The sequence below is a fragment of the Corythoichthys intestinalis genome, chromosome 11 (genome assembly GCF_030265065.1).
Source record: "Corythoichthys intestinalis isolate RoL2023-P3 chromosome 11, ASM3026506v1, whole genome shotgun sequence".
NCBI classification, from domain to species: Eukaryota; Metazoa; Chordata; class Actinopteri; order Syngnathiformes; family Syngnathidae; genus Corythoichthys; species Corythoichthys intestinalis.
Window position 1 is genome coordinate 54,177,864 of NC_080405.1, and position 16,586 is coordinate 54,194,449.

Consider the following 16,586-nt stretch of genomic DNA (forward strand, 5'->3'; position numbering starts at 1 on the left):
TGTCAATAATTACACAATGCTCAGGGTGCTGAAAAACCCATAAAATCAGTCTCACTCAAGTGCCAGCAGAGGGCGGCAAAAAACAAGTAACAAATGGACATGACACTGCTGTCATTTTAATCCGTTTGAGCGGGGCATGTGCGTTAAATGTGTCAAATATTTTAACGTGATTAATTTAAAAAATTAATTAACGCCCGTTAACGCGATAATTTTGACAGCCCTAATGAAAACACGACGGTAAAATCCAAGCATTTTCAAGGATTTCAAGGACCCGTACGAACCCTGCTTGTATCAAATATCGTATCTTATCGTGAGCATAGGCGGATCTAATATTCAGGCAAAGTAGCCGATCGCCTTAGGCCCCCAACCAGTAGGGGGCCCCCAACCAGCTGTCCTTGCCCCAACGAGCAAGGGCTCGGGCCACCGGAGCCAGCAGCACCCCCAACTATTCGTCATGTATAAATATGTCAGCATACCAAACAAACAAATAACAAAACAAAAAAGAAAGTCATTTGAATGCTGCATTTATATTACCCCCCCCCCCCCCACACACACACACACACACACACACATGCATTACAATGGACTGTTCCACGACGACAGACTGAGTATCAGTCGCTTAGCTTCATTTAGCGCCGTTTAGCTTCGCTTAGCTCTGCTTAGCTGTTCATTAGCTTCACTTAGCTCTCCCGCGTTTTTCACGCCCCTAAGCTTGCTATTTTTACAACATACTTGCTACTTTGAATGTCGGCTATCGTTTATTTCGAACACATGAGCGAACTTGCTCTCCATGAGAGCCAAAGTGCAGTGAGCGAGGGAGAAGTTGAGAACAATGTCTCTTTTAACTTTCTGCTTCTTCTTCACACCGAACATAAAATACACGACAGCACACCCTGTGGCGAAACAATGCAGTACAGTTCCAATCAGTCATGCAATAACAGTCAACACCTGGTTAACAGCATTGGCTAACGAAAAAAAAATTAAATCTATTAGTGACACCACAAGCAATGACGAAGAATGTTTTTTTACGGAGTGTAAAGCTTTCGGTTAGCGGTTTAGCGAACGTACATTTCAAGATAAAAGCACGTCATGTTCGTCATATAAATAACGATTTCTGGAGTTAATCCCACATACTTCAGAATTAATATTATAATATGTCGAGTAAATACTACAGAAAACAGATTCTACATGAAGAATAGCTTTTAAATGACGCTTTTAATGACAAATATGATTGGCAATGAATAATTATTATAATTATTATACTACTATAATAATAATGCACGCATTTTTTTAAAGAATTGTTTTGAATAATGTTGGAAAGGCAAAGTCAGTGTTCTGAATCTGTTTACTTTCCATTCTTTTGCACTAGTAAATGCTATCAGCATTTAACCTAATTATTTATTTGTGATTAATTATTGTTATTTACATGATTATTTGTACTTTAATAAAAACTTTAAGTGTTCCAAAATGGTTTTGTGTATTAATAAGCATCAACAAAAATGTCATTGCTAATTAAAAACAAAAACAAAAAAAAAGTAAATTATTAGATTTGTCGACTAATCGTAAAACTAGTCGGCTGACTAATCAGGAGAAAATTTGTCACTTAGGACAGCCCTAGTGTACCGGAACATATTTTTATCCACACCCTTCTCACCTTTTTAACCCCTGACCCATGAAAAGGGCCCCTGGCAGACCTGTGCAGCCCATAAGGCAATTTAAGCAACCGGCTAAGGGCGCACCGGCATCCAAAAAGGCGTCAAGAAAAATATTTAAATAATATTTGAAGAAAGCAGTATTCAAAAAATTATGCAAAACAATAAAACAAAAGAACAACAAAAGCGTTCATCTTAAGTCTTTAAATAATAATGAAATCATTTTTCTAGTGTGCCTTTTGCCCGTTTCACTTTTTCCTTTGATGCGATAATTTCACCACGGACCCTAGCCTCACCACCCAGCAGACCAGCGAGCTACCTGAAGGTGCTATTTTTAGCCTCCGCAATGGCGTACCGCACGCATGCGATCTTTAGACCATGACGTCGCATTGTAAAGTGGGAGTAAAGCCGAAGTGGGACATTATAGACCCGCCCTCGCATAGAAACAACGAAATTTGTGCTACTTTTCGCCGGTAATCTTTCAAAAACGAACATGCTGATCACGCATTGCTTTTTCAGAACTTGTAGAAACAACTCTAGACATTACGACACATGAAGGATGTTTTCTTCATACGTTTCCGGAAACCAGAAACTCGGGAGGAAAAAATGTGAAGACCGAATCAACTTGCGCGGACTTTAACACCAGCTCGAAAAAAAATTAAAGTGTTCGTTGGCTGTCACTGAGTAGCATTTGCGACCGCTACTCAAAGCTAACTAAATTACCCCCAAGAACGGTCAGAGACGTAGGACAACCAGAGGATATATAAGAAAGACAGGGCTGATGGTAAAGGATAGCTTGTTGAAACAGGAGAATGTCATTGTCAGTCGCGTCGATAAAAAAGCTAAGGCTATGCTTAGGTCGGCTCGTTTTTTTCGTCTTTTTCAGCCTTCGACACTCAAGCCATCTCTTTAACTGAACATTTCTATATTCTTCCACATCTTTCCCAGTTAATTTGGCACCAGGCATATCATTTTCGGAGAAAATTGGTAGGTTAAGCTCTGTAAGCATCTCCTTTGTACCGATTTCCATTCATTTCCTATTAGGGACGAACGGTGGCTTGTCCCTACTTAGCCACGGTAGCTAATGTCATAAATATTAATGAGCGGAAGTGACGTGTTGCTTGCGGTACGCCATTGAGCGACGTTACGTTGACAAGTCAACTTCATGAATAGAAAAAAGCCCTTCGGGTCAAAAGAAAAAGAAAGAAGACAGCAAAGACGTGAAGAAAAACAGAGGTTTGTTGTGATGATTTTTTTCAACAGCATAAGCACGGAGACAGCGCAACTGCAAGCTAGCAGTTATTTACATAGAGCTTATATGACTTAGTGCTAAAGCAAAATTCTACTGTATTATTAGTCAGGCTGTTGTTTTAGAAATAGTTTCAGTATTCAGTCAGCTGTGGATTATTTTCAGTTAAATTTACTCCCCGTCCAATTTTAGAGAAATTTGGACAAAGTGTATGGGAGACTAAAATTGTCTTGCTTATTTTCATGTGATGTGAACCACTTTTACCTTGTGTTAAATTGTGCTTTTCAAAGAAATTTGCCTTGCCTAAAAGTGCCAAGGTTAATTAAATAAATACACCATTAAATATGGAATTAATTAATTCAAAGTTATGTGGTATTGGGGACTAAAAGTGCAACGGATTTAAATGCAAACATTTGTTATTACATGTGTCATTAATTCATTAAAATGGCGATCACATTCATGTAAAAACATATTCAATTTATTATTATTATTATTATTATTTTGCTATCATATATTATTTAATTCATTATTACTGGATAGTGTAGACCAGTACTTCTCAAATAGTGGGGCGCGCCCCCCTGGGGGGGCGCAGAGCGATGCCAGGGGGGGCGCATGTGACCTTGGGGAACATGCTTTTTTTTGGTTTTTTTGCCGTACTGGAATAAAGTGTACTTGCACATCCGCTCAGTGGGTGGCAGTGGCGCTCTCATTTTCAGAGTGCGCGCAGTATTTTTGAACTAAGGAAGAGCACTCAGCACACACAGAAAACAGATATGAAGAGCAGTGTGCCGCCGCTGCTATCGAAAGCCGTTTTCCGACCGGACTCACTCACGCAGCGACCCACTGTCTTGTCCGGCTCTCACGTCGCCGCCCGAGAAGTGCAATTTTCGGCTTGGGATCGTCACGACGACCGCCCTCACCTACAGTTCTACCTCAGCCACCGAGAATGCGCTTTTTTCGTGCTGTTTGCCTTTTAGCTTTGAGTTTTAATACAGTGGGTGATGACGAAAGACCACTGTTTACTGTATCTAAAAATAATTATAGCAGACAGCTAGAAGCCAAATCAATTAAGACGCCACTTAAAGACATTAGACCCCAATCTCATTGATAAGCCGCTTGATTGTTTTTCGGTGAAAACGTGCCGAATATTGCCAACAATCGTCCTGCTTTGTCAGTGTTATATCAGTAAACCAGTGAGCATTGACATTGTTAGCATGCTCATTGCAAAATAACTCCACACTATTGCAAAGGAGGTAAATACTGTGAGCAGCAAAAATAAAAACTGTCCTTCTGTCCAAGGACACTCTTTTTTTCTTTTATTCAGGTTTGTTTTTTTGAGTCCATTTTTTTGGCATATTGTCCTCATGAGTGAATGTTTCTAATCAATTTTAATTTGTTATTATTTACTGATTTTATTACATTTTATTTTTCTGTATCAAATGGTCAAAAATGTACCTTGAGTGTATTTTTTACAGTTTGGATGTGTCTTTTTTGGAAATTCAGGCAAATTGATGCGTGTCAAGTCTTCTCTGTTACAAACAAAACAATGTTAATAAAGTTATACTTTATTATAAGTTGATCTATGTTACTTTTTTTCTTTATTAGAAACAAAGGACTCAATGTTAGGCAGATGCGTATTTATAATAGTAATTTTATAGACAAATGATACTATTTACAGTGGCGGCAGAGAGTTTGGGGGGGTGCGAAACATTTACGTCTTCCTTGGGGGGGGCGTAACAGAAAATAATTGAGAAGCACTGGTGTAGACTGTGTAGTTGCCGTGCTTCAAGAATTAATTTTCTTTTAACTACGCCCATCAAAGATAATAGACAGGTACAGTAGGCTGTATATATAAATATAAATGGGGGGGGGGGGGCAATAAATATGTTGCCTAGGGCACCAAATTGATCAGGAACGGCCCTGGCCCCTGGATATGTTCGCCTTAGGCCCCAAAATTGCCAAGTCCGCCGCTGATCGTGAGCCACTCAGAGGTGCCCAGCCCTACCCGTGACACACGTGAGGATAATCGGCACTGAAGACGAATGAATGGCGGGTTCAAATTCCATTACAACAGCAAGGTTCAGCAGGGGGAGAAAGAGATACTTATGCTGAACCTGAGTCTTTTAAAAAGTTTTTTAAGACCAATTTTAAAGCTGATTTTGATTTTACATTATGCACTACTATGGGCTGATTGTGCGTCCAATTAGACATATTTAATATATATATATTTTTTAAATCACTGTCCCAATATGTGAGTCCGCACGTTTCCTTCCTCGCGTGCGTGGTCCCTCCTCATGAATGAGGAGTGGCGATGCGCGCGTGCACGTTTGCGTGGAAGCATGTGTCACTCGCATCTGAAGGAGGGACTAGAACGGACGCACGCACTTAGAGCCAAGCTGAATCCACTTGCATTTCTCCTGTCGACACTCACTCACTCACACTTCCCAAATATCCACGCGCGCCCAAGCTGATCCAAGTGACTCAATTTTCCGCGCGCCTCCCGGGTCTCACTCAGTGTGGATCTCCGCGATCGACGGACGATGTAATTTTGGGAAGCGGGTGGATTTAACGCCGTGACAGGCTGGAAGCGCCGGAGACATGGTGAGTTAAGAGTCGCCTTTTTCCACGCCACCTTTGTAGCAATTTTGACCTTCCTCGGTCTTCCAAGTCTCTGCAGAATGAGAACTTTATAGCTGCTCGGAAAGCATGAATTTTAATCTTGCTTTGATGAAGGTGGCGGTCCGATTTTTAGGGTCCGTGTGTGGAGGAATGCGTACTTGAATTGAAATTGCTGACATTCTTGCACAGGCTATATGGTGCTCAGTGGTCATTTTCATGATGTTTATACGGCTTATAATGTTACTTTGGAGCAAATACGCTATGCCACAATGTGATGACAACTGGTTTTATTTATTTGCCGAAGAGGAGGCACTTTAAACGGCCAAAATGAGGCTGGCTTGAGGGTCGTTTTCAAAATACAAAAGCCTTTCAAATCCGGTACAGTATGTCGAAGTCTGATTAAAATCAACAGGAAAATCCTGAAAACAAAAGTCATATCAGGCAAGGAAAAGCAAATTTATTTATATAGCACAATTCAACACAAGGCAATTCAAAGTGCTTTACATCACATGAAGATGATAAAAATCACATTGAATCAATAGAACGTAAAAACAAAGACGAACAAAACAGGAAATAAACAATTATACATAAAAATCACATTTAATCATGAATAGAAAAAAAAAACTACTGCTACTTAATAATGATAATTGAAATCAGCAATGGAGAAAAGCATAAGAGGAATAGAGGGCAAATAGCTTGAAATATATAGACAGTTATGGATATGCTGTGCTAAACAAAAGCGTTTTTAGCCCTGATTTAAAGGAGCTAACAGTTTGAGCATACATCAGACCTTCAGGTACAGTGGGGCAAACAAGTATTTAGTCAACCACTAATTGTGCAAGTTCTCCCACTTGAAAATATTAGAGAGGCCTGTAATTGTTACTGTGGGTAAACCTCAACCATGAGAGACAGAATGTGGGAAAAAAAAAAAAAAACAGAAAATCACATTGTTTGATTTTTAAAGAATTTATTTGCAAATCATGGTGGAAAATAAGTATTTGGTCAATACCAAAAGTTCATCTCAATACTTTATCTACCCTTTGTTGGCAATAACGAAGGCCAAACGTTTTCTGTAACTCTTCACAAGCTTTTCACACACTGTTGCTGGTATTTTGTCCCATTCCTCCATGCAGATCTCCTCTAGAGCAGTGATGTTTTGGGGCTGTCGTTGGGCAACACGGACTTTCAACTCCCTCCACAGATTTTCTATGGGGTTGAGATCTGGAGACTGGCTAGGCCACTCCAGGACCTTGAAGTGCTTCTTCCGAAGCCGCTCCTTTGTTATCATTGTCATGCTGAAAGACCAAGCTACGTCTCATCTTCAATGCCCTTGTTGATGGAAAGAGATTTTCACTCAAAATCTCTCGATGCAAGGCCCCATTCATTGTTTCCTTTACAAAGATCAGTCGTCCTGGTCCGTTTGCAGAAAAACAGCCCCAAAGTATAATGTTTCCACCCCCATGCTTCACAGTGGGTATGGTGTTCTTCGGATGCAATTGAGTATTCTTTCACCTCCAAACACCAGAACCTGTGTTTCTACCAGAAAGTTCTATTTTGGTTTCATCTGACCATAACACATTCTCCCAGTCCTCTTCTGGATCATCCAAATGCTCTCTAGCGAACCGCAGACGGGCTTCAGCAGGGGGACACGTCTGGCAGTGCAGGATTTGAGTCCCTGGCGGCGCATTGTGTTACTGATAGTAGCCTTTGTTACTGTGGTCCCAGCTCTCTCTGTTGGTCATTCACTAGGTCCCCCCGTGTGGTTCTGGGATTTTTGCTCACCGTTCTTGTTATCATTTTGACGCCACGGGGTGAGATCTTGCATGGAGCCCCAGATCGATGGAGATTATCAGTGGTCTTGTATGTCTTCCATTTTCTAATAATTGCTCCCACAGTTGATTTCTTTACACCAAGCGTTTAACCTAATGCAGATTCAGTCTTCCCAGCCTGGTGCAGGTCTACAATTTTGTCTCTGGTGTCCTTCGACAGCTGTTTGGTCTTGGCCATAGTGGAGTTTGGAGTGTGACTGACTGAGGTGGACAGGTGTCTTAATTACCGATAATGAGTTAAAACAGGTGCCATTAATACAGGTAACGAGTGGAGCCTCGTTAGACCTCGTTAGAAGAAGTTAGACCTCTTTGACAGCTAGAAATCTTGCTTGTTTGTGGGTGACCAAATACTTATTTTCCACTCTAATTTGGAAATAAATTCTTTAAAAATCAATTAATGTGATTCTTTTTTCTTCCACATTCTGTCTCTCATGGTTGAGGTTTACCCATGTTGACAATTACAGGCCTCTCTAATATTTTCAAGTAAGAGAACTTGCACAATGGGTGGTTGACTAAATACTTATTTGCCCCACTGTATTTTGGTCCAAGGCCGTTACGTGTTTTGTTGACGAGCAATAATATTTTCTATCCTTTGTCTATCCTTTGACTCACTGGAAGCTATGGGTTAGGACTCTGGCTGCAGCATTCTGTACTAGCTGCAGCTTTCCTGACTGATTTTGTTTTTTTTTATCAAGACCTGTAAATATACCGTTGCAATATTCCAATCTATTGAAAATGAATGCACGCATACGTTTTTTTCATGTCTTGTTGAGTCAGAAGCCCCTTAATTCTGGCTATATTTTTTAGGTGGTGATAAGCAGTGAGTTTAGTGACGGACTGTAGATGTCAATAATTACACAAAGATTTCTGACTTGATTTGAAGTGACATTGTACTAAGGTGCCTGCTTATCTTTGACCTTTCCTTTTTTGGCCCAAAAAATGATCACTTCTGCTGAGTGTGTATTATCATTATGAAGATTTTGAAGTCCTTGTAGACTCTAGAATTTTGCGCTCGTCTGTCAATGTTGTCGGAAACTTAAAAAAAAAAAAAAAAATTATTTATTCATGGACTAAAAGTTGAGATCTTGCATGGAGCCCCAGATCGAGGAAGATTATCTGTGGTCTTGCATGTATTCCATTTTCTAATAATTGCTCCCACAGTTGATTTCTTTACACCAAGCGTTTTACCTATTGCAGATTCAGTCTTCCCAGCCTGGTGCAGGTCACACACATATATGCACATGTGTGTGTGACCCTCGTGACTTGTAAGCTTTAAGCCATCTGTCAAGAGTCAAATGAGATGACATACATGTGCAAGCCTACGTAAGGGGGGAGTAGTGTGCATCGTCTTTGGTAATATGTGGATCTTGAGTCAATACTGAAGAGATCATGCTGTGGGATTATGTGCATGTGTGTCCACTTTGATTGTTGCAATAATTCTGTGCTGTGTGAGCTCATTACTGTTGTCCGGGACAGCAAGTAATAATAGTTTGTTATTATTATTATTATTTTTTTTCTCTACATTCATAGACTTGATAATGATATTGACGGGACACATTCCCCAGACACTGCGCCACGCCGTCAAGTAGGGGGCCGTCCCACACGCCGCTTCAGTCGGTCAAAGTCGGTCGCAGTTATTCTCAAACACATGCAGCGATTCGACGCCGGATTTAGGTTGAAAAAGTACGAAAGCTGTACCACATAAAAACAGCAAGGATTGTCTCAGGGGTGATTTGTTTGAGGATTCAAGGTAATTAGTATATTTTTTGTTCCATGCATGCATTTTGAAACGTGAAAAAATTCAATGGGAGAAATTAACAGCTACGGCATTGGCATTATAATTTGCAATATTTACGTAAAATAACTACTAACTGCCGTTTTTTTGCTCGCAACCAAGAATCGAGACTGTTTTACGTCCATATCTACAGTATAAAGAATTCAGGGATTTACGCATTTATTCACAAGAATTTTCAACGAAAAAAGTTCTTTGTGGTAATAAGGCTGTGCCACAGTGGCTTAAAGATTAGCAGAACATTCCACATATTTACGTAAAATAAATGCTAACTGCCCGGTCCAGCCACACGTTTTTCTGCCATTTAAAATGAATGGAAAATTTTGACGTGCATAGCTGTCAATGGCATAACCTGATTTGGGTGCCAGTTGAATGTCAATGCGGTCTAATGTAAAGTATAGGGGCAAAAATCACAGCCACGCATGTTTTTTTGCCATTTAAAAGGAACGGAAAATTGGACGTGCATAGCAGTCAATGGCATAGCCTGACTTGGGTGTCAGTGGAATGTCAATGCGCTCTAATGTAAAGTGGATGGCCAAAAATCACAGCCACTTTTTTCAAAAATTTGGACGTGCATAGCTGTCAATGGCATGGATGCACATGGCCTGCAAAACTGCCGTATACCCCCCCCCCACCCAAAAAAAATGCCACAATCCTAAATCCATTTTGCCACATACCATAAAAATGCCACGTTAAAATCCATTTTACTACATGGCAAAATTAAGTTTGCCACATGGCAAAAAAAAACATGCCACATGGCAAAATCCATTCTGCCACGTGGCAAAAAAATGCCATATAGCAAAGAAAAAAACGCCACATGGCAAAATCCATTTTGCCATATGCCAAAAAAAAATGCCACTTGGCAAAATCTATTTTGCCAAATGGCAAAAAAAAAAAAAAAATGCCACATGGCAAAATCCATTTTGCCACATGGCAAAGAAATGCCACATGGCAAAATCCATTTCACCACATGGCAAAATCCATTTCGCCACATTGCAAAGAAAAATGCCACATGGTAAAGAAAAAATGCCACATGGCAAAAACAAAAGCCACGTGGTACAATCCATTTTGCCACATGGCAGAAAAATGCCACATGGCAAAGAAAAAAATGCCACATGGAAAAATCCATTTTGCCACATGGCAAAAACCACTTTTAGTTCTCGCTGTCGCTCCAATTTTTGGCAAGAAACTAGTAATTTAGACATTTATGCGTTTTGCCACATGGCAAAGAAAAATGATATTGCCATATGGCAAAAAAAAAATGCCACATGGCAAAGAAAAATGCCACATGCTAAATACCACTTTTGCCAAATGGCAAAAAAAAATGCCACATGGCAAAATCCATTTCACCACATGGCAAAATCCATTTCACCACATGGCAAAATCCATTTCGCCACATTGCAAAGAAAAATGCCACATGGCAAAAAAAAAAAAAATGCCACATGGCAAAAACAAAAGCCACGTGGTACAATCCATTTTGCCACATGGCAGAAAAATGCCACGTGGCAAAGAAAAAATGCCACATGGAAAAATCAATTTTGCCACATGGCAAAAAACACTTTTAGTTCTCGCTGTCTCTCCAATTTTTGGCAAGAAACTAGTAATTTAGACATTTATGCGTTTTGCCATATTGCAAAAAAAATAATGCCACATGGCAAAGAAAAATGCCACATGCTAAATACCACTTTTGCCAAATGGCAAAAAAAAATGCCACATGGCAAAATCCATTTTGCCACATGGCAAAGAAAGGCCACATGGCAAAAAAATGCCACATGGCAAAATCCATTTTGCCATGCGCCCAAAAAATGCCACATGGCAAAATCCATTTTGCCAAATGGCAAAAAAAAAAAAAAAAAAAAAAAAACACATGGCAAAATCCATTTTACCACATGGCAAAATGCATTTTGCCACATGGCAAAAAAAAAAAAGCCACATGGCAAAATCCATTTTGCCAAATGGCAAAAAAAAAAGCCACATGGCAAAATCCATTTCGCCACATTGCAAAAAAAATGCCACATGGCAGAAAAATGCCACGTGGCAAAGAAAAAATGCCACATGGAAAAATCAATTTTGCCACATGGCAAAAAACACTTTTAGTTCTCGCTGTCTCTCCAATTTTTGGCAAGAAACTAGTAATTTAGACATTTATGCGTTTTGCCATATGGCAAAAAAAATAATGCCACATGGCAAAGAAAAATGCCACATGCTAAATACCACTTTTGCCAAATGGCAAAAAAAAATGCCACATGGCAAAATCCATTTTGCCACATGGCAAAGAAAGGCCACATGGCAAAAAAATGCCACATGGCAAAATCCATTTTGCCAAATGGCAAAAAAAAAAAAAAAAATCAAAAAAACACATGGCAAAATCCATTTTACCACATGGCAAAATGCATTTTGCCACATGGCAAAAAAAAAAAAGCCACATGGCAAAATCCATTTTGCCAAATGGCAAAAAAAAAAAAAAAGCCACATGGCAAAATCCATTTCGCCACATTGCAAAAAAATGCCACATGGCAGAAAAATGCCACATGGCAAAGTAAAAATGCCACATGGAAAAATCAATTTTGCCACATGGCAAAAAAACACCTTTAGTTCTCGCTGTCTCTCCAATTTTTGGCAAGACACTGGTAATTTAGACATTTATGCGTTTTGTCACATGGCAAAATCCATTTTGCCACATGGCAAAGAAAAATGATTTAGCCATAGGGCAAAAAAAAAAAAAAAATCCACATGGCAAAGAAAAATGCCACATCCTAAATACCACTTTTGGTTCTCGCTGTCGCTCTGATTTTTGGCAAAAAACTAGTAATTTTAAAAAATGGGCTTTTACATGTTTTATTCATGTAACATAGCAATCTAAAAACGACGAGGGCCAGATAGCCGGCAAGACGTGCTGAGGCAATAATGACATCAGAATTCAACCTAAATAAGTTGTGATTGTCCCACTTAAAAAAAAAATCGCCCGAAATCCAGTTTCTCTTACCACCAGACGTTTTGGGATGAAGGTTTATCATGAGAAGAGGCACACAAAAAAATCAGAAAGACGTGCTGGAAATGCCTCGTGGTTTGGTTTCATACTTGTCAACAAGAAAAGTCATAAAAATAACACATTTTATTTCAAAATGCCTTTCAAAACACTCAAGGACACTGTACAAAAAATAGAATAAAATTAACAGACAGATTAAAAGCAGGATAAAAGCAACTAAATATGAAGAGGTCGAGACAAAACAGGATCAATGTGGTTAAAAAGACTGAACAGATGCGTTTTGTGTCGGGATCCGAAAAGGGAGAGAACAGTTATATTGCGAAGGTCAGACTGTTAATACATACAGTGGGGCAAATATGTATTTAGTCAACCACTAACTGTGCAAGTTCTCCCACTTGAAAATATTAGAGAGGCCTGTAATTGTCAACATGGGTAAACCTCAACCATGAGAGACAGAATGTGGGGAGAAAAAAAAAAACAGAAAATCACATTGTTTGATTTTTAAAGAATTTATTTGCAAATCATGTTGGAAAATAAGTATTTGGTCAATACCAAACGTTCATCTCAATACTTTGTTATGTACCCTTTGTTGGCAATAACGGAGGCCAAACGTTTTCTGTAACTCTTCACAAGCTTTTCACACACTGTTGCTGGTATTTTGGCCCATTCCTCCATGCAGATCTCACAGATCAGTCGTCCTGGTCCCTTTGCAGAAAAAAAAAGGCCCCAAAGCATGATGTTTCCAACCCCATGCTTCACAGTGGGTATGGTGTTCTTCGGATGCAATTCAGTATTATTTCTCCTCCAAACACGAGAACCTGTGTTTCTAACAAAAAGTTCTATTTTGGTTTCATCTGACCATGACACCTTCGCCCAGTCCTCTTCTGGATCATCCAAATGCTCTCGAGCGAACCGCAGACGGGCCTGGACATGTACTGGCTTCAGCAGGGGGACACGTCTGGCAGTACAGGACTTGAGTCCCTGGCGGCGCATTTTGTTACTGATAGTGACCTTTGTTACTGTGGTCCCAGCTCTTTGTAGGTCATTCACTAGGTCCCCCCATGTGGTTCTGGGATTTTTACTCACCGTTCTTATCATTTTCACGCCACAGGGTGAGATCTTGCATGGAGCCCCAGATCGAGGGAGATTATCCGTGGTCTTTCATGTCTTCCATTTTCTAATAATTGCTCCCACAGTTGATTTCTTTACACCAAGCGTTTTACCTATTGCAGATTCAGTCTTCCCAGCCTGGTGCAGGTTTACAATTTTGTCTCTTTGGTCTTGGCCGTAGTGGAGTTTGGAGTGTGACTGACTGAGGTTGTGGACAGGTGTCTTTTATACCGATGATGAGTTAAAACAAGTGCCATTAATACAGGTAATGAGTGGAGTTAGACTTCGTTAGAAGAAGTTAGACCTCTTTAACAGCCAGAAATCTTGCTTTTTGTAGGTGACCAAATAATTATTTTCCACTCTAATTTGGAAATCTTTAAAAATCAAACAATGTGATTTTGTTTTTTTTCCCCACATTCTGTCTCTCATGGTTGAGGTTTACCCATGTTGACTATTACAGACCTCTCTAATCTTTTCAAGTAGGAGAACTCGCACAATTGGTGGTTGACTAAATACTTATTTGCCCCATTGTATAAAGCAGGCCGTGAAGTGCTTTGATGGTGATGAGAAGAATCTTGTAGTTAATTCTTTGTTTTACTGGAAGCCAGTGGAGTTGACAGAGGATGGGTGTGATTTGTGCAGTGGGGGTTCGCGTGATGAGGCGTGCTGCTGAGCTTTGGAGGAGCTGCAGTTTCTGGAGGGATTTATTTGGGAGATCGAAGTACAGTAAATGACAATAGTCAATCTGGGAGGTGACTAGACTGCAAATTAGAGGAAATTTCTGTCATGAGCAGACACTAGTCTTCATGTATATCGTGAATATAGTTTCAAGAAGTGAAGTCATTGGAAATGTTTCATCTTTGTTTGAAGCATACATTGTGTTTCCTTTTTTTTTTTTTTTTTTTCATACAATCTCCAGCACAAATGCTGATGTAATTTGAACCTTATCTACTGTGTTTCACTGTATGCATATACTGTATTTGACCTATACACTCCAGTTATAAAGCTTGGCAATAGATAGGCCTGCACACCATGTTCACCCTGTATGCTTTTTTGTGGTTATGCAACATTTTATAGAGCTTCTGGCAGGGTCAAAGGTGCTGATTATGCTACGAAAAAGAGCTGGCGGTTCACACCTTGGCCCGCTCGCACGGAGCTCGCAAGCACGCTACGCGCCCCGCATGCACACGACCGCAAAAGACAAAATAGGGAGTGACTGACGAGGAGTACGGGTGACATTGGGAAGATGTTGTAGGTCAGCAGTCACGTTGGGTAGGAAGGAGCGGACTTGAATGATGGGTGTAAGTGAAGGTAAAGAGGACGTTGGCAAGGACTTTTATGTTGTGCTTTGACTTAAGAAGCAGAGGTGGGTAGAGTAGCCAAAAAATTTTACTCAAGAGTAGCGTTAATTCAAAATAATATGTGTCAAAAGTAAATAATCAGTGAAAATAGGTAAGGCAAGGCAAATTTATTTATATAACACAATTCAACACAAGGCAATTCAAAGTGCTTTACATCACATGAAGACCATAAAAATCACATTTAAATCAACACAACGTAAAAACCAAGACAAAAGATCACATTTAATCACAGAATAAAAATAAATAAATAAAAATAAAACAAAAATAAAAATAAAGCAAAAACTACTACTACTAATAATCATTGAAATCAGCAATGGAGATAAGCACAAGAGGAATAGAAGGCAGGTAGATTGAAATATATAGACAGTTATGGATGTACAGTGCTAAACAAAAGCGTTTTTAGCCCTGATTTAAAGGAGCTAACAGTTTGAGCATACTTCAGACGTTCGGGTAACTTGTTCCAGAGGTGAGGAGCATAATAACTAAATGCTGCCTCACCCTGCTTGGTTCTTGTTCTTGGAACATGCAGAAGACCCGTTCCAGACGACCTTAGGGGTCTAGATGTCTCATAGGAATCTAACAAGTCAAGCATGTATTTTGGTCCAAGGCCATTAAGTGTTTTGTAGACGAGCAGTAGTATTTTATAGTCTATCCTTTGACTCACTGGAAGCCAGTGTAGCGATTTCAAAACCGGTGTAATGTGGTCCAGCTTTCTTGTATTTGTGAGGACTCTGGCTGCAGCATTCTGTACTAGCTGCAGCTTCCTGACTGATTTTTTATCAAGACCTGTAAATATACCGTTGCAGTAGTCCAATCTGCTGAAAATGAATGCATGCATAAGTTTTTCCATGTCTTGTTGAGTCAGAAGCCCCTTAATTCTGGTTATATTTTTTAGGTGGTAATAAACGGATTTAGTGACGGACTTTAGATGGCAATCAAATTTTTGGTCTGAGTCAATAATTACGCCAAGGTTTCTGACTTGATTTGTAGCTGTAAGTGACATTGTGCTAAGTTTCCTGCTTATCTTTGACCTTTCCTTTTTTTTTGGTCAGAAGGCGTCATGTATCTCTTATGCTCTATGTCAAATATATTCTGCTTGTTTTCCTTAAACTATGATGTAGATGCTATTTATTTTATACTGGGTACATTTGAATAATACAAACAGTCAAACAGTGAATTCGAGAAAAGATAATATTCCTTCAGTGGGTAACGTGTCTTTCATGCAGGCTTTATTAAATCATACGTTTATTTTGAACACTGCAAAAACTCAAAATCCTATCAGGAAATACGATTTCGACTAGCTTAAAACTTAACTCGAATTTAAAAATAGCTTGACACAAATGGAAATTCAATTGAAACACATGGGAAAAACTTTTAACTGATGTGTGTTATCAAGCGTAATGACATTTTTAGGTAAGAAATAGGAATTTTTTTGAGTGAAAGCAGTGAATCTGTTGGGTTTTTTTCTAGTCTCATCTGAGATGCAATTGTTGGCTGTTTTGAATAATGTACACCTAAAATAAAGACGTTTGTTGTCTAAAAATGGTTCAATATTAGGAGAAATATTGTTTTCTCATGTATATTTATATAATTGCTCTTTACCTAAAAAAGTGTTTTATCAGATTACTCAATGGAATTTTCAGTAGAATACTCGACTACTAAAATATTCGCTAGCTGCAGCTATCCACCACACTCACTATGCTTTTGTGATATTTAATAAGTTGATCAATGCACAATATGTTCACTTAATTTAGAATTCACAATCCTTTCATCCATGCAGTGCTGTACAAACTGTCACGGACACAAACTCAGTGCGGCACTTATTAGCTGACTCTTTTTGCATGTTGTTGTTTTTGAAAAGTTGCAGTTAGATCCAATAAACTGAATTAATGACATACTAAGCAATGGCGCTATTAAACCTTTTAATTGCCCTCACTAATTTTGTTCAACGAGGAAGTTTGGGAACATTTATTATCTTGTACGGT

The 16,586-nt window shown here is 39.3% G+C and overlaps 1 protein-coding gene across 2 annotated transcripts in view; it reads left to right on the plus strand.

The window, feature by feature from the left end:
• Window positions 1-5,277: 5,277 nt before the first annotated feature.
• The window catches only part of htr4 (5-hydroxytryptamine receptor 4), a 197,369-nt gene continuing 186,060 nt past the window's right edge, over window positions 5,278-16,586 (plus strand). For both annotated transcript variants that reach the window (XR_009064886.1, XM_057851113.1), the window contains exon 1: window positions 5,278-5,502. The gene's annotated coding sequence lies outside the window, so the exon portion shown is untranslated. The remainder of the gene's footprint in view (window positions 5,503-16,586) is intronic.